This window comes from Macaca nemestrina (assembly GCF_043159975.1).
Source record: "Macaca nemestrina isolate mMacNem1 chromosome 15 unlocalized genomic scaffold, mMacNem.hap1 SUPER_15_unloc_1, whole genome shotgun sequence".
Taxonomy (NCBI): Eukaryota; Metazoa; Chordata; class Mammalia; order Primates; family Cercopithecidae; genus Macaca; species Macaca nemestrina.
The window spans coordinates 259,002-286,379 of NW_027257580.1; the positions used below are offsets into that span (position 1 = coordinate 259,002).

Below are 27,378 nucleotides of genomic sequence, written 5' to 3' on the forward strand. Positions count from 1 at the left end.
TACAGAAAGCACTGGCTGACTTGCTGGTTTAATGTTAAATGCATTTAAAATGTTAAGTGATCAAACCCCCCTCCCAGTGGGTGTGCGCGTTGAGCTGGCTGCAGTAGTGATGCAGACCACGTTCTTTCCTTTGGTTTTGCTTCAAGCAGAGCACCCCACACCCAGGAAGAGGCCGAAGGATGGCATCGAGGTCTAGGACAGATTTAAGGAGAGCTGCAGGCTGACTGCCTCATCTGCAAATAGTCTCTCATTTCAGAGAAAATCACTGAACAGAGTTCATAACACGTGAATTTTTAAAATTCATATTTCTAATTTCATCCCATTAGAACTTTTGAACCTCCACCTCCCACCTAGAGAACGTCAGCTCAAGCCGATCACAGCGCAGTGCGATTTTCTATAAATAATGTGCACGCCTGCATCTGAGCTGAGATGTGAATGTCTGGAATGTGCCTGCCAGGCCAAGGAGGAACTGCAGCAAGTGTGGGGACACAAGCCGCTAAGGAATCTGATTTGGAGGGAACTGGAGGCAACTAAAACTAGGTCCACTGGTTTTTCTTGGTAAGGTTTGACCAGGCAAACTGTTATCACTGTTGCTAATTTATGGTAATTGGCATGGGGACTTAACAGTAAGTAATTAGAGCAATTACAGAATTTGCTACTCAATTACAATGGCACAGATTCCTGAGAATGGAAGATCTGTTGCCCAGGAATAGAGTTCAAGAGGTCCTCCCCATGCTCCGAGGAACATGGCATTTCCACGCACCTCTGCTTTGGTCCCTGGCCACCACCATCCTGATCTCGGCCGTCTGATGGCATCAGTCCCCAAAGCTGGAAACACCTGACACCTCTTGTCACCCTCCCATCTGCCCTGCCTTCCTCCAGTCCGGGATATTCAGGGATGCCCACATACAGGACCAGGAAACCAGGGTTATCCCAAACCAGTGCCTGCATTCAAAGTCCTCCACGGCAGCACAATCACCAATGGCCAATACTCCCAGAACCTTCCACCTCAAAACGGGAGCACATCTGGATTCAAGCTGACAATGCTGCATTCTCTTTGCCATGTACACATGGAGGCATGTCAGGTTCCACCTAAAGGTATCAGGTTCCACGCTGCTCAGGAGCCCAAACCTAGTCACTCTGCATGATCTCAATTCACCATCCACAGAGAAGCCTGCAGTTTTCCTCTGGTGCACGGTGTGGATGGTGGATGGTGGATGCATTTCCCCTGAAGACTCGGAAACAGAAGCCTGGCCAAGGAGGCCAGTCACCCCAGCCCCTGCAAGGCCCGGACGTGACCCTCTGCTGTCTGCACACAGTACCCAAGTCTAGCAGTGCTGGCTCTGTGGTGGGATCCATCTGGGCCTGCAGAGGACCCGGGGCACAGGAACCGTGCAGCCTGGCTGCAGCCGGAGGCCTAAGGGATCCCCACGAGGCTCTCCAGCCTAGGTGCCCTCACCACAGGCAGAGCCATGCAAGAGAGTTGCCTGCTGAACTGGAAACGCCCCAATCTGCTCAGCCAACACAGAAAGACAACAGCCACCTACAGCTGCTGAGCCCCGAAACGTGGCCACTGGGCCTGAAGGGTTGAATCTGGAATTTAATCTGTGAAGTTCTTTTCAAATGTGTTTAGCTATGTAATCAAATCTTTATTCTAATTAAATTTAAAGGAGCCTCTGGCTATGGGCTCCCTTCTCGGGCTTCACAGCTCCAGGGAGTAAGAATGGGAGAGAGAGAGGCCCAGAGCCTCTCTGCATTCTCCACGTTAATTCAACAAGTCATCATAAGGAAAGGCACTCCAGCAGGAGAGGTGTACACGGGAAGAACTGGGTTGGCCCTGACAAGCATGACCCCCATGGCATCACAGCTGCCTCAGGCAACAGGCAAAAGACAATGATGCCCACCTGGACAGGCCACCGGATGTGATGATGCACCCCCAAGCCCTAGTCCCACAGCAGCCAGAGACCACCCGCTGCTCATCCCGGGTGAAACAGGCAGAGCTACCCGAGCTATCAAAAGCAGGAAGAATTAAGGAAGCGATTCCCACGACACACGTGACACTCCTTGGAGACAGACACAGGCTTCGCTGTGAAAGTGCAGAGGACGGTGGAGTCCCTAGGCAGGCTGCTTCTTCCAACGATCAGGAAGAAACCAGATCCATTTCCTTGTAGGAGAATCATTTGTACCGTGATTAGACAGAAGACAGAAGGTGGCTGATGTTATCAAATCATCAAGCACCTCACGGCTGCTTCTCCAAGGAAGGCCTGGAAACTTGCAGCCACCCGCGTAGGGGCCGCAGTGTTTACAATGGAGATACGGGTGACCGAGGTCTGGCTTCCTCAGGGAAGCTACATTTGAACTTTCACCACTGAGGAATCGGTCATTTACAGTCACTCACCCTCAATGCAGAAGAGGGCTCAAGACACTGCACCAGACTTCAACACTCAGGGTTGGGGTTAGGGTCAGGGTCAAATTCACAAGTTTTACAAGATGTATTTCCTTGGGATGCCAGAAGAGATGCAGCTTCACACCCCCGACCTCCATGGTTTGCTTAGCCCCTTCACCAGTGGATCTCACCAACAGATGACACATCCACGCCTCATCCATGGCAGCACAGAAAACCACTTGGAAGACAGCCACTCCCACCAAGCTTCCTGACTTTGGTGTTTAAAATCTGCATCTCATACGTGAGATTACACTCCTCTGAACAACGACATTGCCACTGTCATTTCACCCAAAAGGGCTTTAGGAAGTGACACGCGGTCCAGACGCCAGAGGTCGCCGGCCGCCTTACTCTAGCCTAATTCCTTTGTGCCTGTATGGAGGCTTCACAGATACAGCCCATTAATGACTGTATGAGAAGCTCAGGGCATAGACGAACTCAGTGCTGAATTTTTTCCATTTATCACCCTTTGTTTTGTCCAGAAGACAGCTGAGAAAGGCGGGGGCAGATCATCTCCTCGAGTGTAATGACTCTAGCCACTTCTCTTCACCCCAGGTCACCACTCAGTCAACACCCTTTTGAGAAACCAAAGCAATTCTGTTCCCTTCACTCTGGGTTCCAAGCACTAAATTCCTCCGTTTTATCAATTAGATTATCAAGCAGCCGTTTGTCATCTGGACTGCAATCTGATACGAAATTTAAAGCTAATTTAAGTTGCGGTAATAGCTCCTATTCACATTATAGATAAGGCATGAATGAAAACTTTAATCTGTTCATAGGACCAACTTTGTAAACAAACCAATTATTCAAGCAATGATTGTCTTCAGTTAGATGCAAATTACTTTGCTCATAAAAGATTTTCCAGTAGGAATTTTTAAATCCATGGTCTGTCTTTTCTGAGCCTGTCTCTGCACCTTCCCCTGAGTGCACAGCAGGACTTCTCAGGGCATCCCATCAGCAGACCCACTGAAGAGAATAAGCCCGCAGCCCCCAGCCCAGGAATCAAATCCGAGCCCCAGCAGCCCCTCGTCCAGCCGGGGCTTCCTCACCAGCACAGCACCCAGAGGTCTTCCAGGTTTAATGCCACGTGTGCGTGGAAAGTAGAGTGCTGGAAGGAACACAATAGACATTCAACAATGCAAATTCCCCCCTGGAACAGCCCAGCAATCCTCTACCTTCCCCAAAGTACCCATGCTAGGCAGGCGTAGAGTCCAATGGGGGTGCCTAGGAATCGGCATTTAACACTATTCTGATGAATAAAAGTTTGAGAGGTCGGTCAGCGAGAGGCTGTCGTGGCCTCCACTCATTTGCAGGCTCTGAAGAGACACAGATTCAGGTAACAGGCCAGACAGGACAGGACAAGGATGAGGAGGTGGAGGGCAAATTCCATGGACCACCATCCGCCCCGCCATCCCCACTGAGACTCCGTGACTTAAAGAGAGGCAAAGCCAGGGAGAAAAGATGCCCGCACCACACGAGCGACTGAGATTTCACCTAAAGCACGCAGCATGTGGCTGAGGGCCAAGGTTGGGCAAGCCAGGAGCACAGAACGGGGTTCACTGGCCCAGAGGTGTCTCCCACACCCACACCCCGTGCAGACCTCCCAAGCACTGCCTGTGTCTCCTGCCTGGTTTAGTTCCTCCCCGCCTTCTACTGTGTTGGTTTCTCAGCCGCCACCCACCACCACACAACCCTCTCTACAAGCTTGGTGGACTGAAAAGAGCGGGGGCGGGTAAGATCTGGGCTCTGGGGCCAACGTCCTGCCGGAGACATTAGTTCCAACCCACCTAGCTGTGATGTGAGCCCCCGAGATTTCTCAAATGTGAGATGGGAAGGTAACTGAACCCACTCACCAGGACGGCTGTGCAGACTGAGATTACATATAGCCACACCTCGGCATCCACCACACGTGGGACCCCAGTCGTGTTGCCCCTGATGGGAATCCCTCTATCTATGCCCCTTCTGCTACCAGAGCCAACTCCCAGCAGTAGCTGTGGAGGGTGCATCCTCTATTCCCACTCCACTCCCCTCCCATCGCTCCACGCCGTGCCCTGCCACGCAGCGGCCACCAGCAAATCCGGCCCCACTGGATAACCGACCACCAGCCCCCCCCTCACTTTGGGGCGTCTTCCACTTGCAGTTCTGAAGCAGGCCGAGAAACCGCCCTCAAGGGCAGTCACCTGTTCCTTATTGCATGTAATGACCTGCCACGCAGGACCACCAGCAAACCCAGCTCCACCATCCAGGCTCCTGTGGATTAACCGAACCCCCACCCCCCACCTTGGAGCGTCTTCCACTTGTGGTTCTGAAGGGGGCCGAGAAACCGCTCTCAAGGGCACTCACCTGTTTCTTATTGCATGTAATGACCTGCCAAGCAGGGCCACCGGCAAACCCAGCTTCACCGTCCAGGTTCTGGTGGGTAACTGCCCCCGTCCCCCGCTTCCTCCTGGGGTGTCTGGGAGGCTCAGAAACTGCCCTCCACGGGCACTCACCTGTTCCTTATTGCACTAATACCTCATTTACAGAAATCCACTTTGACTTTCCAGCACTGCAGTTGTGACAATTTAGCAATCCTGCTTGCAAGCTACAAGAGCTTGAGGTCACGTCCACCTCACCAGTATCCCAGAGACCCAGCACTATCCCACTGTGTTTAAAATTCCAAAATACTCCTGCAAAATGCTACTGGCATTTGCTTTGCACATAAAATGCTAACAACCTTCAAGTGAAACAAATATCTTCAACAGTTTGGTACAATGACATGTGAGTTACACATCTGCCAAGTTGTAAAGCCTCATGCATTTATAACATTTTATGTACGGTCAAATGGTTCATTAATATAAATTATGAGAATCTCTAAGAAACAGGTTTCTTCTGGCATTAGATGACCAAAGGAAAACTGGGTTCTGGCTGGCTTGCGGGCCTGTAGAGGCAGACATATCTGCTGACACAACCAAGCTCCTTCCCACTGATGTGGCCTCATCCCAGGCCCCTCACCCGGATGCCTGCAGGCCCCTGGAGGAGCAAGCCTGACCTGTCCACATTTCTCAAATGCACAGCTGTTGCTCACACTGCAGATAGAGTTCAAGGCAAGAGCAGGCCACCATGCTAAAAATACCACGCAGCGTCCACGCCAGGTGACGGTGGTTTTCACTCCATCCCAAAGCCCCATGTATGAGTTTACAGCCATGATTACCACATGGATTTTTAGACCCTCAAGACATACTTTGTTTCCTTTTATGCAACAAAGTTAAAAGACTATCACTCAGATATAGGCTCTGAAACTGTGGAATAATTATTTGGGAACAGAGCCTCTGCCAGGTCAGGATTAGCACTTGGGACAACACCCCGTGACCTCGGTCCACACAAACCCATCCAGACCAGAAGCCTCCCGCACTGTCATTTCTGTGGATTTCTGTAAACGAGGTATTACTGCAATAAGGAATAGATGAGTGCCCTTGGAGGGCAGTTTCTGAGCCTCCCAACCACACGGCCATTTTCAGGCTGAAGCCGCACCACCTCCAGAAACACTGTCCCTCGCCGAGGTGTGCCTGGCTTCTCCCTTTTTCCAAAACTTAACAAAACCTGAAAAGGACAGGTCTGTGTAGAAAAACACAAACTACTTGCGATTCCTCTTCCCAGTTCACGCTGTAGGAAGCTCGTCTCGGCCCTCACCGTGTTCTGACTGTGGCTTGGTTCCCATAAGAAATAAAGTCAGAATTCTAGTCCCTGTCTCCTGGGCAGTGTGGCAGGCATACATACCTTCAGTTATATGAGGAAAGGCGTGGCGAGCCCCCTTCCTTCAGTAAAACTGCACAGTTCCCAGAACCCTGATGCCATCTCCCTCACACCACTGTGAACACCTGGACAGAGCACATTTCAATGCGTGCACATTTGTGGGCTAGTTTTCTATTTCTCCACTAAATCACCCCAAATTTAGCGCCCTAAACTCTGACTTATTTTCTCACATTTCTGGAAGCTGGAGTTCAAAACAGGTCCCACCATCTAACGTCGAAGTGGCGGCAGGGCTGGCTCTGGGGAAGCGACCGTCTCCTTGCCTCCCGCAGCCTCTAGAGGCTTCTGCATCCCCTGGTCCATATGGCACCCACTGTCTTCAGGACCCACAGCGGCTCTGACGGCCCCTCAACTGGAAGACGCAGAAACGTCAGGAGCCCGGGAACCTAGTGCTAAGGCCAAGCCTCCCCACCCTCCCAGCTCCTCACACACTCCCGTGTGAGCTAATATAGATTCCACTTTAACTAGTGTCACCTGTGTAAGGGGTAAGTGCCCAGCTGTGAACTGGTTAACCTCGCCCACACAAACCCCGAGAATAAACTCACAGGCCATGGACCACTCCACAAGCAATAAGCCACCACCTGCTCAGGGACCTCCATGCCCCAGCAGAGCCCTCCGGTACCTCCTTGTGAGCTCAGACTGGCAGCAGGGTTCTGCAGCGCCAGAGGGCCCTGGATAAAAAAGACAGCTCCCATATCGGGAGGCACCGCCCGCGGTTGGGTTCCCAGTACTTTAATAGCCCAGGTGGACAAGCCGGGGCGCATGCAACCCCATCACCAGAATAACGGCTGCACGTGGCGAGTGCACGGGTGGCCACCACTCAGCCCAGCTGGCCGCGCTAAGCACATCACCACCGTGACGCCCAATCAGATTGAACTGCTGGAACAGTCCCAGCATCGGCCCCCAAGAACATTCTGGATCACAATTCAGAGTAGTGATTGCGATCAGGGCCACATGTGGCTGAATGTTTTTACAGGAGGACACCACAGCTGGACTGACGCCACAGCTGGATCTGGCTGGACTGAGAGCATTTCCCACTGTACATTCTTACAACACCATTTTATTTGCGCTTTATTAAACTTCTATGGCTTTTTTCTGCTTATCTACTTTATGGGAGTGTTTCTTGTTCTTATGACTGCGGTGATACTTCAAGCTACAACTATCAATGTGTAAATTAGTTTGGAAGTCGCCTTATCATTAAACATTTCACAAGCAAGCAGTCAGAGGCACCTAACCCGGAGGCCTCTTTTCTTCTCTGAGCCAAAGCTACCTTGGACTCAAAGAAAATGGCACATGGAGGGGGGCTGGATCTCCAGCGCCCATTCCTAGGGAGCCTCCTGGGGAGCAGATATGGAGGGAGAAGCCCTGGGTTATGGCACTGTCGTACTAAAGAAAAGTCTATTTGGGTAATGTAAGCACCAGACTTAAGAGATTAAGCAAACCATGAAAAGAAACTACTAACCACAGCTTCTCCAAAACAGAGCTAAACTCCCTTTAGTTTGAATTGGAAAAGCAGAAGTGATGATCAGGATACAAAAAAAAAAAAAGAAAGAAAAAAACAAAAAGAAATGACACAGTATCTGAACACAGGAGAATAATCAAGGGCCACTGTCTCTTCCTGTGTCAGTGGGAGCCTCGCATCTAAGCTGGATTTAGAAGGTTGCTACTTTGGACTGAAAGGTATCCCCAACTCTAGTTTGTAAGCAAGTGGAGCAGAATGCTTCAATTATTTCAAGGTTTAGCGGTAAAGCTCTGCAACTCTTACAACCATTTTAATTGGTGTGAATTTTAAAGTGACTCAATCTGTTGGCTGGAGTATCTAATGGCTTAACCACGGGGTCACGTTGGAAAATTTTTCCAATTGCTTTTGTTTTTCCTACTGAAGATGCATTTGAACGTTCTTGTAGTTTGCAGTTGGCTGGTTCTGATGTTTGGTCCTGAGGAAGCCCAAGTATCCGTAGAGGAAGAATCTGAAACCTCAAGCCACTCGAGTGCTGTCTGGACAGATGGGGACCCCAACCCGAGGGCCACTGACGGGCTCAGCATGGGCGCAGGGCCGCCCGATGCAACAGGCCACGTATTTGCCGGTTACAAAACATCATAAGCACACACCCCCAGGTGTGCACACACGCTCTGTACACATCTGTCCCTATCAACACCAGCACACACCCCCAGGTGTGCACACACGCTCTGTACACGCTCACGTCTGTCCATGCCAACGACAGCATACACCCCGAGGTGTGCACACACGCTCTGTACACATCTGTCCCTGCCAATGCCAGCACACATCCCCAAGGTGTGCACACACATTCCATACGCGCTCACATCTGTCCCTGCCAACGCCGGCATACACCGCCAAGGTGTGCACACACGCTCTGTACACACTCACATCCCTCCCTGCCAATATGAGCACACATTCCCAGGGGTGCACACAGGCTCTGCACATACTCATGTCTGTCCCTGCAGCCTGAGTCAAACAGTCACAGAGAGGCAGAGGAGGAGGAAGAAGGATGCGATGGGCACTAAGGTCCTGGGCCAGTTCCCCTCCCTACCTCGGGAGAGACCCCTCATGTGATCCTGCCATCACTCACCCTTCCGCCTCCATCCTCCATCCTCCCACAGGGATCAGGAGGATGCCCACTGCACAGAGCTGTGATGAGCATGAACAGAAGATGGCAGGAGCTCACGCCAAGGTGCTGAGCACGGGGCCTACGGAGTGCTTCTTTCTGCTGTGGCTGACATCATCAAACAGAGACTGACACAGCTTCTGCAGAGAATGCCACTTGCTAAGAAACTGAAACGTGTGACCTAGGAGCCTGTGAAGGTCTAAGAACAAACCAACAAACCAAACGGTTTTGTTTGTTTTTCAAACACCATAGCCTGTTTTTTCTTTTTTTTCATGCTCTACCTTGGGTATCATTTAGTTAAATTTCAAAGTAAGTCCAATAATTACACAAAATCACAGGACTGAGCATGGAGCATTGTTTCACTTCATGTCCTCCAGCCTTTAGGACACATTAAGGAAAGACATGATTCCAGGATTCCCATTAGAAAGGCTGCCCTGAGGCACCTGCTGGGGCAGCCAAATTGCAGCTGTTGATGCTGCCCCCAAGCTGCTTGGATGAAGCAGAAGATTCCGGAGATCTCCTCTCTTCTGCCCCTTGTCCAGGAGAGAAGGTGGGGGGAGAAAGGTGAGAGAAGATAGGAAGAAGGAGAGGGGAAGGAGGGAGAGAGGAGGGGAGAGGGAGGGAGAGAGGAGGGGGGAGGGAGGGATAGGGAGAGGGAGGGAGGAGGGGCATGTTCCATCCACCAAGGCAGCTACACTGCAGAGAGAATGGAGGGTGTGTTGCCTCTCAGGACAGCAAGTTCAAGCTGTTTATAATTGTTAGCATAAACAGTGACCAGCTGAGGACAGGGCTGTCATTGGAGTTGACGTTTTATTTTCATAGTTGATATTGGGGACCTGGACCTAAAGCAGCGTGCCTTGCCCTTTTGCCAGATGGGCCTATGCTTCTCTATACTTGAGTCTATTTGACTAAATACCCGATATTGACTAGGAATTATGACGTGTAGGATACCCCTTACCACAGTAACATCAAACTCATATTCTAAATGCAATTTATTCAGGGACTGGCTTCTAACTCTGGGTGGGAATGTTAAGCTCAGTCCAGTTCAATTCAGTAAGCATTTATCAAGAAACTCCTAGACCAAGAGCTCTGTTAGACACTGGGTATGGGGGGTGATGGGGATACGAAGATGTGGAATTAGAACTCGAGAAGCTCAAATGCTTCCATTTAATTCCCTAATGCAATTACTAAGCTTCAACCTGATGGCTGTAATGTCTAAATTCACTTTTTCTTTATTCCAGTTCTACATAACAAAGCATAAATAATCACAGAGGAATGATTCTGTGTTGGACTATTCAGTGGACAGAGAAGAGCATTCTGACCAGTGTGAGACACTGTCTTCCTTCTCAGGGAGCCCGTGAGGTGGCTGCACAGAGCACACGCGTGAAGATTCAGGAACACGAGCATCAGGTGATGGGAGGGGCACGGAGGCAGCACCAGAAAGATGCCTGCCGAGAGGCCGCTGCAGCCAGGCCGGCCGGGAAGGTCACGGGAGTGGGCGCAGGCATCTCCCTCCAGCCGCACTTGGTTTTCATGAGGACGCGTGCACGGAAGGGGATGACACCGAAATGCTGTGGCGCTGAGGGGAGGAAGGGAGGGACACAGGGCCGACGGCTGGCCCCCACCCCTTCCGTCCCTGCCCCTATGAACGCTGCCAAAATCAGCCCCAACGGGGAGAAATGAGGTGGGTGAAAGAGGTGGACAGACTTGGCTTCCATGGAATTCACAGATTCCAGTCATTAAAAATCCCTTCTGAGTTTTCACCTGGAAAACTTTGCCAATGTACTTAGGGACAAGAGGCGGAAGATGAAGCCAACACAATTGGGCTCAAACTGCCACCCTTCTCCTTCTCTCTTCATCCACCACCCTCCCTGGGCCCCTGAGTGTGAGAACCAGGAGCTGCACAGCCCAAGGGTGCAGCCCCCGACCAGAGGAGGGAGCCGCACGGCGGGGCCCCCAGCACGTGGATGGCAGGATCTGTGCTATGTCAGTCCCAGGGCCCCAAGCAGAGAAGGCCTGGGGCTCCCAGCTGAAGTTTTGCTGTCTACTCTCTCACCAAAGTCGAGAAGGACTGAGTGGGACCAACGCTGCCCCTGGCGGCTCCTCAGTGGCTGCCGATGTGGTCCTCACGCTGCAGGTGAGACCCTCTAGGGAAGCCCAGACAGTGGCGAGAATCACAGCCAGGAGTGCTCCAGTTGCCCCAAAACTCCAGCATAGCCTGAGGAAGGCAGCGCCCGCTCAGATCCCCGTGCAGGCTTGTATGGCACACTGGTGAGGCACACAGCACCAGAACATGGCACTTTAAGTGGCTTTGTGGGGTGTAGGAACACAAAGTGTGGTCTGGAGTGGCTCAGAAGTCACTCCCACCAGCCTGTGGGACCCGGACGGCCCCTTTGGACGTGGCTGGAGTCTCTCCAGGGCGGGCTCCAAAGTCCCAAGGATGAGGTGAGCGTCGGTCTTGCTCTGAGGAAGGCCCCTGACAAGTATCCTGAACATGCAGGTACACAGCTGGCTGACTCATCTGAAGGGACCTGCTGAGCTACGAGCTAGGGACAGCTAGAGAAAACTGCGTGAACCTTTGTGACTACTCACAGGTAGGTAGCTACTGCCTGAGACACAAAGGTAAAGAATTAACCTGAAACTGCATATTATAAAACTTATTTTTAAATGATGGCGCTTAATTGAAAAGACTCCCAAAGAATACTGCATTAGAAAGTGACAGAGTGAAACCGTGAGGCTGACCACAGGAGTCCCTGGAAATTTCACCAAATGTTGTGTCAAAACTGGGAAACAGAAGAACTGCACCTGATGAAACATTCCATTAATCACTCGAGTCCTCCCCACATACGAAGCTATGTAAAAAGTGTTCCCAGAAGGTAAAGTGAGCAGGAGGGCTGTGAACACACAAAGAGAGAGCCACTTCGTCCACGGACCACAACAAAAGAAACGCTAATGAGTGCCGACGACACGCTGGAGTCCAGGGCTCTGGGCGCAGCTGGGACGGGGACACTCAGGGTCCCACTGTCCAGATGGGAAACCAGGGTGGAAACACCAGGGAGCCTGTCCCAGGGTGCAGAGCTAGTGAACAGTGGTTCATACTGCGACAATCCCAGCTGCCAGGCTCTGGGGCTCCTCGGGACAGAATCCTGTTGACTTCACTCTGGGGTGCGAGAGGCGGCAGCATCCCCCAAAGGCACCTGGAGAAGTGGTGTTACCCTCCATCCCCTGTCCCCGGCGTTACCCTCCGTCCCCCTGTCCCTGGTGTTACCCTACTTCCTCTGTCCCCAGTGTTGCTCACCATCCTCCTCACCTCCAGGCCCCTCTCCCTGTCCTCCCTCGTTTTCCTGTTCAGCCAGAGCACATCACATGTCTCTTCCCTTTTCAAGAGACTCAGCTGCACCCAGAGGCATTCCAGCCTATTCAGGATGGGGCACACACCCTGGGGAAATGCCAGCACAGGGCCGGAAGGGCCTGAGACCCTCTCACTGTCGCCCAGGAAGGATGGAACAGCCCACGGTCATGCTCATTGTCAGGCAGGATGAAAACTTCTGGGTCCGAAATGTTCTTTTCACTGGAACTGTTCGGACCATTCGTGAACGAATCAGTTAAATACCAGCAAGTGCCACTCCCACTTATTCTCTGGCTAGTTTTCCACCCACCAGCAACCACACTCCTAGGAATTATCCCTAACGCAGAATCAGCGCCTTGTGCCTTTAGGAAAACCTCTTTCTCTCCAGCTTTGTCCTCCTTCCACAAAAGGTGCCTCTGACTGCCTCACTCGCTGTACCAGGATTTCACTCGGCTATGGAGGAAAATCTGCGTGGGGCTCAGAGGTGGGTGGTCCCTGCATGGGCAGCAGGTCTGTGACATCCTCCGAGGAGCCTGGCCCAGGCCTGCCTCACACGCCAGGACTCTGCCTTCTGGCCCTCGGGCCCCCGAAGCTGCTTTCCCTCCAGGTGTCATGCCCCGGGCAAGAAGGCCGGACAAGGGCCCAGGGCTGCTGTGGGTCAGGAAAGCCTCCTGACACCTCCCACTCCAGGACCCCCCATCAGCATCCCAGCATCTGGACCTGTGTCACCAGCCGCTCCGCCGTACAAGAGAATTGGATTTTCAGCTGGGTGTGCTGCTTCCCTAAACAAAGTAGGGTGTTGTTACTCAGGAAAAAGGAGAAAATTGGCATCTTCTTGGCAACCCCGCGACATCCAGCCACCGGTTCTCACCATCCCAGAGATGTCCATCCAGGGCAGATAGTGTCTTCAACCGAGCGCCACTGACCCAGAAGTACAGTAATTAGTACACTTTCACCAGAATCACCCACTCCTTCACCTTTACACTCAAGAAAAACATGTTTGCCAGGCAAATTAGATGTCCAGGAGGTGTAAGGAAACCCCAAGCCTGCTTTAAGCCTCAGACTTTTGAGACCGTTGAGGGCTGTGCGCACAAGAGCAAGGCTGCACCCGAAAGCTCTGCTTCTGCCGGACGTCATGGACAGACCACACGGCTCAGCCACATGGACCCTTCCAGGACTTCACGAGAGGGACTTCCGTGGTACATGCAATGATGTGCACTTCGTTCAGCCTCGAGCAGACCACGCCCTCGTTACAGGGTCGGTGGTCCACCTCCTGCCATCAGCCCCCCACCTCACCGAGGGTCTGTGTCTGCATCTGAAAGAACTTTGCTGTTTTACCTGGGTACCAAAATGCAGCATCGCGATGTTTAAAGGTCTTTAAATATCAACACTCCGGGTGCAGTCCTTGTCACTTTAATGCGGTCACTCGATGCAGGCCTCACTCACAACTCTGAGGTAGCTCATACCTTCCCTACCTAACCAAGGAAGAAACGAAGGCATGGAAGGTGCAGCTCCTAAGGAGCAGATTAGGATTCAAACCAGTGAACTTCGTCACATGCTGACCTACCTCTCAGGCTGAGATAACGTTGAAAATTAACCAGGTAGAACAGCGTTCCATAAATCGGCTGGAAATGGTCCTTGTGCATGGGCCTGTGGTTACTCCCTGAAGAACAAGACCATTAGCCCAAAAATCCACCTGTGTCACACTCAAATGTTTACATATACAACTATTTTTAAAATAACCCAATCAAGCATGTTCACAGCCATTTAGAGCCATATAGATTGTCTGCTTCGCTGACAATCAACCCAAGACCTCTGTTGGCAAAGGGCACGGTGCCGGGTCCAGAGAAGGCGGGACAGAGACACAAGCAGGAACCTTTCCATCCCTGGGAGCCTCGCTCTGATCGGTCCGTGAGGACACGGTACAGACCGCGTGGCACAGGCAGACGGCAGGCCAGGAGAAGGGGCTGCATTGCCGGGAGGCAGTGCTTTGAGCTCTAATGGATGGAACACTGCTAACCAGTGAAGGTGGAGAGAGGGCACACGTCTGAGAGCATGTAGAGGCAGCAAAGCACAGCCAGCCTCGGGGAACCAGAAGCCACAGGGACATCAGGTTGGGTGCTGCTGTCTGCCGGCCACCGGCTGGGGGACTGTACTGGGCCTGGAGGGACATCCCTGACACTCCCCACCAGATGCCAGGGGCACCCCCAGCCCCAGGTGAGAACCACGGATCCCATGGCGAATGAGGCCAGCCTGTGAAAAGTGGGGCTGGGACAGCTCTGTACAGCTTAATAGGAAAGTTGGGATCTATTTTGTGGGGTTTTGGTCACGCCGATGGCTAGTCACGGCTGTCCGTCAGGAAGTGATTTGAGGACAGACTAGAGAAGGGGCTGCCCAGACCAGCGGAGCATTTACTGCCTGGGTCCAAGGAAAAGGAAATAAAGGCTGGCGATGTCACAGTGGGGGGGAGCACAGAGCGAAGGAACTGGTGGAGACACAGGGCTGGCCCCGCACAGGGCTTTGAGCAGCTACCCGGGGGTCGTCCTATCAATTGTCCTCATGGCCCCAAGAGGCTGCTGTGAGGATCCATCTCCTGAGGACAGAACTGCTCCAGAGCCACACAGCGAGGATCCACAGAACCAAGATCCGGGCCAGCTCCAAAGAGGGTGAACTTGACCCCTCAGCCATGGTCCTAAGACAGGGATCGGAGCCCCCTGGACACACAGACACAGGAACTGCAGGAAGGGGAAACGGATGCCCCGGACCAGTGGCAGGACCCAGGGTTTCAGCCCTCCAGGGCCACTGGGACCAGCCACTGCACAGGTGGACACACGGTGCTTTAACCCGCGCTGGGGGAAGGAGCCCTCACTCTCAGGGTGGAGACCGCAGCTCGATCGGGCCAGCCTCCCTGCTGGACACAGCCTGAGCCACACAGGATGCTGAGGTGCCCCAACGTTGGGGTGCTCAGAGCCACTCAGCTGAGATCGTGGTGCTTTCTGTAACCACCCTCGTTTCTTTATGACATAGATCTGGACTCCATCCTTTGCAATGTGTGGGGTTCTAGGAAGAGGCTGGCCAGCCGGGGAAGTGTCCTGGGCTCTGTCCCAGTGATGACGAACTTGGCTCCCCACAAGGGCGGCCTGTTCACCACAGTGACCCCCGGGGACCACGCCCGCACCCACCTTGCTGAGGATAATTCACTTCTCATCCGTGAAAGAATAAAGCTAGACTAACTCAATTTCACACTCACTTCCAACTTTAACAACTTGTGTTAGGAAATCAAAGACAAGGACTCTGACCACGTCACAAACCCAGGAAGCAAAATCCGAGACTAACGGAATGATGCCACCTTCGCAGTTCCGAGCTTTACTAGTTGTTTTTCTTTTCTGGTCTGTTTTTCTCTTTTGGTTTAAATAATTAAAGACTCTCGTTGACAAGAAAAAAAATTCTCTATGAAACTAAAAAAAGTGGTTCTAATTAAACATTTAAACATTCTTCCATATGCTTTATAAACAGTTGAAATTACAGCTCTACTTAGTGTTAAGTACTTTAACCAAATGAAAGGTTAATTATACAGACTGGCAATTATAAAAAATAAGGCTACATATTCATGGTATCATGAATAATTAATAAGAACCGTTTGATTTCATTCAGACCAGGGATTCTGTGCTAATAGGCTCTCAGCTGTCTTGAAATAATGGTGAAATTTTAAAATTACTTTTGTACTTAAACATGTCCCCAAAGTGAAGCACAGCGGCTAACATCCATCATGGTGCCCTGCAGAGCGACCCACCCTACTATGGCCGACACCCTGATTCCCGAGGGCTGCATCCCGGGGCTGTACTAGTGCAGAGAATGTTCAGGAAACAGACCAGGTGGCAGGAGGGGGTCTTGTCCTCAAGGAACCTCATGAGTCTTGCTAGGGGGACAAACAGCGAGACAATGAAACCAGCAGCCACGGAATCCCGACAGCGATGCTCAGGCCTCGCTATGCATACCCCCTGGCTGGCACCTCCCTGAGACCCGTCTGGCACAGGCAGCGGCAGGTTCCGGCCCTTGGAGCGCAGGGATGGCAGCGCAGGGCCATCAAAGCGGGTGGCATGCCGACAGCGGCTTCTCTGCAAGAGCTCCTGGCTCTCGGGGAGCTGAGGGCTCCTCAATGGGAATTTCTGGCTGAGCTCCAGGGGAAAGCGGGTGGGAGGCCCGTCTCCTCTGCCCCCATCTCCTCTGCCCCAACCCTGGAAGAGGGTCAGATATCAATGCTAACTCTTGTGCTGACTCAATTAATTCAAACAATTCAGAAAACAAACTTGCTTTAAGTATTAATTTCCTAAAAAGAACTAACATGAGTTCAAATAATTCACATAATTAAAATGATTTTAATTGTTAATTTAATTAAAACATCTCCATTTTCACAGCATCATGTACCTTGGTACTTTCTCCTTATTGCATTTCCCATCTTCCAGGGCAGGTTTCCTTCCACCCAGGGCAGCAGCGACTCTGGTGTCTCGGGTATTCCCAGGCTTCCGTCAGCCCCTGGGGGGCTTACAGTTCTGCAGCGGTCTCCATCCTCATTAATCTGCATAAGAACATCCGTCCGCAGGGATGTCCTGTGGCCCCGTGGCCACATCTGACGCGCAGCTAAACGCTGGGCGTGTCGCCTGGTGAGAGCAGATGACACAACTGTGGGCAAGGTAGCACCTCTGGGCGCCGACACTCTGGATGAGTTTTTTACAAGACCATTCTTTAATGGGTGAACCCTGACAGGAAACACTAAAGATTGTTTTTAACTATTTTTATATCGAGACAAATCTTTGTCAAACGTTCACTCAATGTTAAATGTCACTTCTCCAGCCAACCCCTTTAAGAATACCTAAAACTTAAGACTGGAATGACGCTTTCAAACACATACTCTACTCATGTATTCCCGGGAGCAGAGAGCAGCTTAATGTTTTCACGATACACAGGCATGAAGTTTGGCGAAGGCATTTTAATATTTTTACCTGAATATTTTAATTAAATCAAAAGATCATTTTCACTCTAATACTCTACTTAGAATGTAATTTTCCATTAAATAAACAGTCAATGTTCAGTAACCCACGTGCTGATAAACTTTTGAAAACTTTAGAAAGTATTAAGTATAATCAAAGATTACCTTTAATTTTCGAGCTGGTAAGAGCCTGTGTCAGGGAACAGAGTTGAGATTGAAGAGATAAAAGCACGATTATTTTCTTAAAGAAAAGCGAAATTCGTAAAAGAGACCACGTGATTATATAAAGAAACACAGAATCCGTTTTCAGAAATGGCAAACATTGACCACAGAACACCAGCGTTGCCCGTGATGAGAGAAACAGTTAAAAGGAAGAATTCACGGTGGCCCAGCATAGATCAGGTGTGGGAGGACAGAGAGGTGATGAAATACTCCTCCTTCTAACTTTCCAGAAAGGCACAAATGGCCAGCACTGTAACTGAGGACCACGCAGGCACCAGTGTGAACTCAGACTCCATGGCCAGCACTGTAACTGGAGACCACATGGGCAACGGTGTGAACTCAGACCCCACGGCCCACACCGTAACTGGAGACCACATGGGCACCAGTGTGAACTCAGACCCGACGGCACCTGCCTGGGCTACTCCAGCCAGCACCAGAACCTGTTCTGCAGCTGAACTGGAAGCTGATTCTGGAAGGAACTGAGGAGCATGAGGACGAGATCCTTCTACCTCAACAGGGATCAATTTTTTAATGATTTATCCTCTGGTAAAGGGCAGAGGCTGGAGATCGAGTTGATAACAATTATGCCTACTAGATGAACACTTTGTAAAAATCCCTGAATGGTGGGATTCAAAGAGCTTCTGCATGAGTGAAGAGCCATCCACACGCTGAAAGAATGGTACATGCCAACTGCTTGGAGACAGACCTCCTAAAACTAAGACCCTTCCAAAACTTGCTGTATGTAACTCTTTAGCTGGCTGTTCATTTGTAATATTTAAAATGTCCTTTGTAATAAATCAGCTAAGCAAACTGTTTTCCTGGGTTCTGTGAGCTGCTAAACCCTAGCAAATCTAACATAAAAAGGAGTTCTTGCCGGGCATGGTGGCTCATGTCTGTAATCCCAGCACTTTGGGAGGCCAAGGCGGGAGGATCACCTGAGGTCAGAAGTTCAAAATCAGCCTGGCCAACATGGTGAAACCCCCTCTCTACTAAAAATATAAAAGTTAGCTGGGCGTGGTGGCAGGCACCTGTAATCCCAGCTATTTGGGAAGCTGAGGTACAAGAATCGCTTGAAACTGGGAGGTGGAGGGTGCAGCGAGCCGAGATCACACCACTGCACTCCAGTCTGGGAGACAGAGCAAGAGTCTGCCTTGCAGGGGGTGGCGGGGAAGGAGTTCTTAGGAACCTCCAATTTTTAGCAAAGTCAGACAGAGGTTCTTCACTTTTTAAAAGATTCTTTTTCTTTTTGCTCTTCTGATTGAATAATTTCAAATAACCGGTCTTTGAGTTCACTGGTTATTCCTTCTGCTTGATCAAGTCAGCTCTTGAAACCCTGTATTGATCTAGTTCAGTTACTGTGTTCTTCAGCCCCAGAATCTACATTTCTTTTATTATGGTTTCTCTTTGTTGATATACTCATGTTGTTCATGTATTCTTTTCCAGATTTTACTTGTCTATCAGTGTCGTCTCACAGCTCATTGAGCTCCTTTAAGGCAATTTATCTTTAATTCTTATCAGGAAATTCAGAAACCTCCATTTCTTTTTCTTTTTTTTTTTTTTTTTTTTTTTAGCGGAGTTTCACTCTTGTTGTCCAGGCTGTAGTGCAATAGCACAATACCAGCTCTCTGCAACCTCCATCTCCTGGGTTCAAGCAATTCTCCTGCTTCAGCCTCCTGAGTAGCTGGGATTACAGGTGCCCATCACCATGCCCAGCTAATTTTTTTTTCTTGTATTTTTAGTGGAGCTGGGGTTTCACCATGTTGGCAAAGCTGATTTTGAACTCCTGGCCTCAAGTGATCTGCCTACCTCGTCCTCCCAATGTGCTTTGATTACAAGTGTGAGCCACTGCACCCAGCCAAAAACCTGTATTTCTTTATGGTCAATTATTGTAGATTTATTTTGTTCCTTCAGTAGGGTCACATCTCCTTGATTTTTCAAGGTTGTTCAATATCTCCCAGTCTCACAGAGCTGTGCCAGTTGCCATAAGACACCCTGTATTTCTCCTTAGAGCTGTGCAATGATAGCCTGGGATGCTAAATGCATACTTCATTACTCTCCTTTCCTCCACTAGTCTCACATATTCCTCTGGGGGAGAAGTCTAAGGGGTCTGTGCCTTCTACCAGTCTCACAGAACCATGGGGGTCACCATAAACCTCCATACAAGCCTCCTCAAAATTCTCTACCTTGGCTTAGGAGTATGGGAGTCACACTGCAGACAATGGAGGCATAAGAAAGACATCAAAGACCCCTGTGAGCTTCTAAATCTCTACAGGCATCAGTAAAGATGGGTGCTAGACTGGGAGGCATGCCCATCCTCATGGGCAATCTCAGGATTCTCTAAGTCCTCCAAGGAGCCCAGCAATGGCTTATGTGGGCCTGGGCCACCCTTGCCAGCAGGGAGTAGTACTAAGGATGAGATCCACCAATGGCCACTGCTGAGTTATGCCAAATGAGATGTCCAGACCTCACAGTGCCTAGGAGGACAGATGGCAGAAGCTCAGCCAGGCCACGGAGATTAAAACAGTGCTAGGGGCTTAATGTATGTTTTTAGTGGGTCTGCTACATGTCGAGTTTGGATCTGGAGTCCAGCCTATAATCCTAGCAAAAATTAAACACCAAATATGATATTCAAAAAAGTGTATGTGGCTAAAAACATATGTTGGAAATACACATGACTAGAAACGTCTGGATTCAAAGAGAAATTGCTAATTCCATAAATATGATAGAGGAATTTAATAACAAGATCACACTTACATAAATAATAAATATCAACTCTATATTTATCTGAGTTGTAAAGACTTTTTTTCCCCATCTCAGTACACTAGTGGGTATATGTCATCAGTAAAATCAAAGGAGTATTCCAATTACATTCATGATATTAGTAAGTCTGATAAATAAAAGTAGCCAGAACCATAGAATTGGGGCTACAGCTGTGATCTTCAAGGAAAGTAAAACTTTAAAAACACTCATAAACCAAGATAAAGAAAAATAAAACAGTAGTTACTTGACTTTCCAAATTGTTACAAATGCAGTACATAATAATAAAAGTTAAAAAGTTAAAAGAATTTAATAAATAATAAAATAATGTAATGAATGAACAGATTTGACAGAAATCAATAGTTTAAAAGTTTTGAGAGCAAGATCATGAAACCAAAAAGACTCATGGTGGAAAGAAAAAACACAGGTAAATAAAAGAGACTGTATTTATTTAAAAGTAGTAATTCAAAATCTAAGAAATCAGAACAATTGTATTCTAACATGAATACATGATACATTGATTAATTTCCATGAAAATAGAGTTAAAACTTTCCCTCAGTAATCAGCAGAAAAAATCTGATTAGCTAATTTTAATGTTTAAGTTATACATCAGAGTTCATGTCAAATCACTTCTACCTCCTTTGTAATGTAAATGCTTTTGAAGGAGAAAAATAAGCCTGTCCTCATTAGTTTATTATGCTAATCAAAATGAACATAAATGCAACAATAACTAGAATTTTAACCAACAATTTTCATTAATTATATTTGCAAAAATCATTAATACACTTTTAGCCATTTGGCTATTTATTTTGGTCACCTGGCCATCACTGGTATGGTTAAATAATACCAGAGCATTGTAAAGTGGAGTTAATTGCAATAATAAAAGGATAATTCCATACTAGAAAACGTATTACTTTCACATATTAATTTTAAAGATTAAAAACAATCACATCAACTGATGTTTGAAAAAACACTTTCAAATAATTTAAATCTTTAAAAGTAATTTAAAATCTTTAAAAATCATATCGAATTGTGAGGACTAATTATTCTTAATCAATAAAATCTAAACTATATATTGAAGAGTTAACAAAAGAACCATTTACACTTAAGGTAAGGCTGGAATAAGGAGGCTGGCTGGGGCTGATGCCATTCACCACTGCACATGATGCCTGAGGTGGGACCAAAACAAGACGGAAAAGGAGAGGGACTACAAAAATGGAGTCAAAGACATGAGACTGTAGTTATTCTCAGATGATGTGACTGTAAACTTGAAAAAGTAGAATCCATTCTAATTATCAATACTAATAAGAACATTTAAAAAGTGGGCAAAACTATTCTGAATAAGCTGAAATCAGTATTTCCTGTTTAGTAACATTAATCTTTAAACAAAGCAAACACACAAAATCAGTCTCTATTTACAATAGCAAAATATTATGAGGAACATTTGAAATAAATTTGTAGGCCCATGTAAAGAAATTTTAAAACTTAATGAGGACATTAAAATGACATGAATATAGCCTGAAAATAATATTATTAGATTGGAGGACACAGTGACATAAAACCCCGGTGACTGCAGACTCACGGCAAGCTAGACTTAAAAGTCACATGTAGTCTTTCACATGTAAAAAATGAGAATTAGTCTAAAAGCCAATTTTGTCTAAATTTTGATTTTTGGTGAGGATATAGTCAAAATAGTTGTGAAAAGAAAAAAATAAAGATGTCAAATTTCATGTAAATCTATGTTAGTTGGAAATTTAAAATAAGTCATGTAAATATTCATAATATTAAACAATATCATAAGTGGACTCAATAAAACATAATATTTTATCATATAAAATAGGTCCTGCCTTCCTGAGGAAAACATAAAGTCAAACGGCATGAAGGAAGGATTTTGGTTTCGCTACAGAAACATAATAAGACACCTAAGTGTGTATTTGTGTGTGTGTACATACAATTAAACTACAAAATATAAAATAGCATCTAAAATACATCAAAAATGAGTCACGCAGAAAAATTCATTTTACACATACATCTATAAAATAATAAAATGTATTCAGCCTCACAATTACTTTGTGAACTGGAAATAATAATGAATTGTCATTTTATCCAAATCTACAAAAAACATACATACAGTATCAAGTTCTGGTTAAAGTAGTAGATGAACTTTATGTGGTAGTTAAGAGTATCTACAGTTTGTGGGCTGCATCTTGCTATATTACAATATAAAATGTACCATTTATTTACTCTGCGATCAAACCCCCAAGTTACCCAAGTGGAGGAACCCTCAGACATTTGCAGATAAGTCAGTGTGCTAGTAAGCAGCATTCTTTACAAATCTATGAACATCAAGGTCTCCTTGGAACAGACGTGCTGTGAACAATTTCTAAAATACCCTCCTGTTAGACACTTACGTTGATTCCATTCTTAAAGCAATTACTGAATAAACAAACTCCATCGTGTGGATGAAATGCTACTTTAATTTGTCATAGCTATCATTTTCTAAAGTCTTCCTTCTAATCCAAATCATTAATATTTTGAGGCTAGATCAATACTGATTCATTGTTTTAAGCTTCAAATGCATTATACAATTGGGCAGAACAAATTTCCTCTCATTAATCTTCTTTTCCAGGATTTGTCAGGTATTCCCAACATTAATTCACTACTAATATGCACAGTGTTTCTAATCATGGTCAACAAGATCTGACAGTGCATCATCCCTAAACTATCCATACTTGCCTCACTGACATTATGTGGCCCACTTCCACACCATGTCTGGGTGTGAAGGCCTTCCCATATGATCCCCCGAATGGAACTTCACAAGTTAGAAATCACTGGGTCACAGTGTGATACTGTGAAGATGGGATGAAGTTAAGGGAAGGCTATGAGTGAGTTAGGAAATGTGTTAGGCAGGGTCAGATATTACGAAATCCTAAAAACAACATTTAAGGAGGGAGATGACAAAACAATCAGTGAATAATATGACTTTTTCCAGTGAAAATGTCATATCTAATTGTTCTCCATTTTTCTTCTCTGAGCTTCTTTCTAAGGCAAGATGTGTCTTGAGAAGTCCCTGCTGAATGTTAGGAACATGCATTTCAGGACTTCCCATCGACATACCCTCTTTCTTTATCACAACCACATATATGGGGGCATAACTCAACATGTGAAAAAGACAGTCTTCTGCTTTTCACTGAACCTCCAGGAATTCGGGACAATAAACTTCTACCTGGAGACCAACAGGTGAGTTTTTCTGCCCCTTCCTTCATAACACCCTTCTTCCCTAGTAAAGTCCACACACATCCTTACATGGCAGCTGTGGGTATATGAACTGGTCTGATCCCTTTTAGTCACAGAGCCTGAAGTATCTGCTAGTACCTGCTGAACACAGAGTCATGGGTGTGAATGGGCAATGCTTTTTCTTTCTCTGGTTCCTGCTGAAGTCTCTGCTAGTACCTGCTGAGCACAGAGTCATGGGTGAGAATGGGCAATGCTTTTTCTTTCTCCGGTTCCTGAGCTTCCCAAGCTCTCTCTCACTTCTGGATCCTGAATACCCAAATCTTATTGCCCTTTCTCCTCCAAGCTTCCTTCCCGGAACCAACAGCTCCTCCTCATTAGAAAGACACCTTTGTTCTCTGCTTACTTTAAAAAGTCTTGCTCTTTCCCTATCCACTGCCTTATGTCACTATGTGTATGTCTTGGGGCAGGTGGAAAGGTGAACAGAAGCCAGTAGACAGTAACCAGCACCAGCTTAACAGGAATGACATGATCTGGATGCGACAGTGGCAGTTTTCCCTTAACATCCCTGCCCCCTAAAGATTTGAGATCAAATTTCACACTCTTAAGTAACAGCAATTTGTCTTTCACGGTTTTAATCATATTGACTAAAAGCATTTGTCTTTTCCAGAACATCACATTAAGTCATCCAAAAATATAAAAATTAAAAAGATGTAATTATTGGCAAAAAAAAACATAAAAGGTGAGCTTTCGAAATATCTTTGAGCAATTTATTCATTATGAACACATGGAATCTGTTGGAACAAAGTTCTAGGACAATTCAGCCCATCCTTCAATAATTTCAGAAAACAGCACAAAGAAAACTTGATATTTATACTTAGTTGGAAATTTTATCCTACAGTCATTAAATACAGAGATCATATAAAGGAATAGAGGAAGATGTTGAAAACTAAACTAACTCAAATCATCAATATTCTTACAAAGTGCACACTGAATTAATGTAAAAGTATTTACCAAACAAAAAGTATTTTCAATACATAATTAAGACTGAAAAGTATTGAGGCCTCATAAACTGAACCTGATACAACAAATTTCAAAGGGAAACTAATTTGGAAATCAGAAAATCATCTAAGGAATTTGAGAATTAGGCTTCTGTTGCCCCCTCTGCTACTGACAGTCAGGGCCCCCTCATTGTATTCTGTCCTCCACATCTCTGCTGATTGCCGTTTTGTCTATTTCCATTTACCCCACTACTACTTGCTCAGGTCACTCTCCTTCATTCTCAGTGTTTGTTCAAATTCCTCACACCCATCCACTTCCCATCTAAATTTCCCTCCCCTTTTGTCCCTCGCTGGCCCTACCTCCCTCTTCTCTTGTTTTCTCCTCACGATCCTGCCCCACCTCGACATCCACAGCGATACAGTGAAGAAGCCCCTGCCAAGGAAGAGCCCACTTCTCAGTGGGGCACCGGGAAGGTCACCGCTAGTGGGAGGTGACTGTCAGAAGGACGCGGGCTGTCACAGGATTGGGCAGGTCCCTTACCCCAGGCCCGGACTCAGCTTCCTGTCTGAAGCGGTCACCCCGAAGCGGGGGGTTTGCGGAGACGTAGGGCCTGGCGGAGGGAAGGATGGGGAGACATCTCAGGGAGGACTGGCGTCTGCCAAATCCCAGGGCTGCCCTGAGCTGCCAAGAGGGGCAAGGGTGGGGACGACGGGAGACAAGCCATGTGCCGAATGGGGACCTGACGCGGCGCGCGATAGGATGGGCGGACGGTGAAGAGAACTAGGGTAGAAGGGCTGGACGGGGCGACCTCAGTGACGGAACCGGACACAGACGCAGATCTGGCAGCTGAGCGACAGGCTTCGGAGCATTTCAGGGCTTCGCGGGGCTCCCCGCCTACAGTGGGGCTGTTGCCGAGCCTGTGACGTCCGTGGAGACCCACAGACCCCGGGTATGGAGGATGGCGCAGGAAGTGGACTGCGTGGCTGGATTTGGCCACAAAAAGCGGAGGGCACTCACCCGAGCGGACCTTGGCTCCGGAGAATCCGTTTCCGGGTCAACAAAAAACGCCGCGCGAAGGGCGGGGCCAGTACGTGCCGGGCGGGGAGGGGTGAGGCAGACAAAAAGGCGGGGCCGGGCCGGGGCGGGGTCTCGGGCCGAGGCAGGGCGCATTCTGAGTTCCCGCACGCGCTGCTTGCTTTTCCGACCCTGCCAGTTTTTTCCCCTGGGCTGAAAGCGCGTGTCTGCGTCCGGTTCTGTTTGAGTGCGTTCAGTGCACCTTGGGGGCGCGCCGCTTCCAACTTCCTGTTAGGTAAGAGGCGCGTGAGCCTCTTGTGCCGGGGGCGGTGCTGCTGCCTAGTCGGCGCCCGGCGGGGACGCGAGTCCGTACGTGCCGGCGGGAGCGAGAGGCGGGTGGGCACCCTCGCGATCCCGCACTCCGCCTCTGGGTAGCAGCCTCCCCGGCCCCACACGTTGTGACGCGCGCTAGGGCTCCGCGTTAGCGTGGAGTCAGAGGCGTAGCAATCGTCGGGCCCAGGGCCGGAGGGGCCTGGACCGGGTAGGGTCTTGCCCTGGACACCGCGCCGGCCGCTGCTCCGCACGGGTTCATTGCGTTCCTATTTTCAACCTGTCCTGCACCGCATCTGAGATGATTTATAAATTCGGTACCTTTGGGACAGGCGTGGATGATCTCCCATAATTTGCTTCCGTTATTAATTTCTAAATGTATTGTAATACCACTATCTAAAAGTATTTTTTATTTGAAATATATTTTTATATATATACATGCATATATTTATTTCTGAAACTTGTTTCCAGTACGTATAATGAGGCTTGTAAAGTGGATACTGTTCAGGAGATAGGTGGATTTTGCTTTTAAGTAGTAAAGACTTAGTTGGTGACTATTACTGGGGCTATTTGATAAAGATGTCTTTTTTTTTTTTTAATGAACATTAAAAGCAGTAAGATTGGATTTCTGGATTTCATTATCTTGATTTATATCTTAATTTGTGAAAAATGTAAGTTAACTCATTTTTATTTCCTTTGTAGAATCTGAAGTTTGTGCTACCGATGATTATTTCCAAAAAAGGCACACTTCTGGTTTTCCCAGAACTAATGCTATCTTTTCCATCTTTTGAGTTTACTTGATATTAATGTTTGACCTCAAATCATGTTACATTTTGGAAGAAAACTTTCTCTTAGCCAATGGAACATAAACCACCCTGGAGTTCATATAAAGGAGGCGTTAAACGCCTCTGACAGTGTCATGTGTTAAAACTCATGACCAAACCCAAGGTCACATAGTTTTCTGTGTTTTATTCTAGAATTTGTATAGTTTTGTCACTGGAAAAGGGATCTTGTCCCAGACCCCAAGAATGGGTTTTTGGATCTCACATTGGAAAGAATTTATGGCGAATCACAGAGTATAGTGAAGTTAAGGTAGTTTATTAGCGACTACTCAACTACATAGCAGGGCGTCCTCAGAAAGCAAGAGGAGGAATGCACCTGTTTTAAAAAAATTATTTTTTGAGGCGGAGTTTCACTCCTGTCACAATGGCATGATCTCGGCTCACTGCAGCCTCTGCTTCCTTGGTTCAAGGTTTCTCCTGCCTCAGCCTCCCAAGTAGCTGGGATTACAGGCGCGTGCCAACACATCCGGCTAATTTTTTGTATTTTTGGTAGAAACTGGGTTTCACATGTTGGTCAGGCTGGTCTGGAACTCCTGGTCTCAAGTGATCTTCCCGCTTCAGCCTCCCAAAGTGCTGGGATAACAGGCATGTGCCACCGCGCCCGGGCTTAATGTTTGTTTATATAGGTTATTATAAATAGTGTTGTCTTTTATAAAGGCTTGTGATCAGTTTGTGACAGGCTATTAATATTGTTACTTGTCTATGTTACTGTGGATTTTAACAAGAATTTATGAGTGTATTATTACCTTTAAAGTAAAACTTATTTTTAAACTAAG

The 27,378-nt window shown here is 47.8% G+C and overlaps 1 protein-coding gene across 26 annotated transcripts in view; it reads right to left on the bottom strand.

The window, feature by feature from the left end:
- The window catches only part of LOC139361190 (disco-interacting protein 2 homolog C-like), a 193,857-nt gene extending 168,360 nt beyond the window's left edge, over window positions 1-25,497 (bottom strand). For 6 of the 26 annotated variants that reach the window (XR_011618759.1, XR_011618758.1, XM_071089694.1 and 3 more), the window contains exon 1: window positions 16,640-25,414. The gene's annotated coding sequence lies outside the window, so the exon portion shown is untranslated. The other 20 variants (XM_071089680.1, XM_071089687.1, XM_071089676.1 and 17 more) reach the window with 11 other exon arrangements.
- Between the last annotated feature and the right edge of the window lie 1,881 nt (window positions 25,498-27,378).